We start from the raw sequence: 1,600 nt of genomic DNA, 5'->3' as shown, positions 1-1,600 counted from the left end.
GATTTTGAAACGTGCAGTGCTCATGTTTATTCAACATGTGCTAGCATGTTCCTCTCAAAGGAAACCTGTTCTGTGGAGAACAGCAGCTAGAGGCTAACTTGGCTAATTTAGTGACATTAAAGTTAGTTAAAGGGATAGTTCACCCAAAAATGAAAATTTGATTAAAAGTTGACAAGCTCTCCGATGAGAAACAGCAGGATGGGATTCAGGCTGCACCCTCTTTCCAAAATTCCAGCTGATCTGTGACTTTCAATGCATTTGGTGCCACAAATGTTGACCGTCTGAATGAACCTGCAAGCACAAGAAAAAAAAAAACATTATTTATCAAAGCAGTGTTTACAGAATTTGCCTTGACTGTCAAACTTGTTGGTGCTGTAACTTTATATACTATATCTGAACGCACCTACAAGGAAGAAAAGAAAATGAGTTTCCTTCAGAAATACAGTGATATAAAAACACCCGCGGGTCCAGACGAGAACCGCACCTGTTACACGGCCGTCGGGCTAGGAGGCCGGGCCGTCTAGTCCCTTCAAGTGCCTAGGGCAGAGAGAAGGACGAAGCCGCTGAAAGAAGCCGCCGCCCCTCGCGCCCCGGACCGGAGAGGGGAGCGCGTGGGGCCGCCGGACTCCGCCCCTTACCTGGACCCTTCCTGATCACTGCCCTTCCCTTCACGAACCCCGCAGCACGACGCTACGAGGCAATCACAAGACTCCAATACACCTCCGATGCAGACGACATGACCACAAACTTTAAAATAAAATACAAAAAATGTTCTTAACAGTGGTGTTTCTTAACTCAGTTTTCCTCAGTAACGTTAGGTTGTTAGCTCACCAGTTGATGTTATCATCGATACTATGGCATTCACAAGAAGATGATCCAAAATACACCTCCGACGCTGCAGACTACATCCAGACTAGGAATCTGAAAATAACAAACAAAAGAAGTACGTTACTAGAAAATACTGTTTAATATCTCCACTGAAACAGTGGTTTGTGCGATTGGTAAATTGGTTTCAATTTCAAAGTAGTCATTTATATTATGAGAAAGATTCAAAACCTTTGTAGAATTATGTTCTGCTGAGGAGGGGGTGTGTCCCCCTTTAGGCCTGTGGGAATGTTTATCTAGCTCCAGCCAGGTGCAACCCTGGAGCACGGGAACCTAAAAGACCAAAAGGTCTTTTATGTTTTTACAACTGATTTAAAGATTTCTTTGTTTTTGTTCTGGTAGTATTTAAGGGAATGTTGCAAATCAGTCTTTGGGATTCTATAGTCAGAAAAACCCCCATGCAGAATCAGTGAGTCTCTGGAGCTCTGCACCAGAACTCTCGCTGCTGTGTGTCTCTCTGCTGTCAGGTATGATTCAGAAATGTAATTGTGTCAGACACATTGTGCCCATAGAGCACACTGTATAGTTGTTTGTGCTATTACATGTGCACATATTCTTTAAAACACATGATTACTTTGCTGTAAGTATTCTTTGAAATACTTAGGTAAAAGGTTGTTGATGCTATGCATTTTAGGCCGTGTGTCTTGTGTTAAATTACTGTTACATGTGTGACTATGTTAAATTTGTTTGTCTCCTGCGTGGAACCCTTCACTCT

This window comes from Sinocyclocheilus anshuiensis, unplaced genomic scaffold (genome assembly GCF_001515605.1).
Source record: "Sinocyclocheilus anshuiensis isolate Anshui unplaced genomic scaffold, SAMN03320099.WGS_v1.1 scaffold274, whole genome shotgun sequence".
Lineage (NCBI taxonomy): Eukaryota > Metazoa > Chordata > Actinopteri > Cypriniformes > Cyprinidae > Sinocyclocheilus > Sinocyclocheilus anshuiensis.
Note: the sequence above shows the minus strand (reverse complement) of the source record.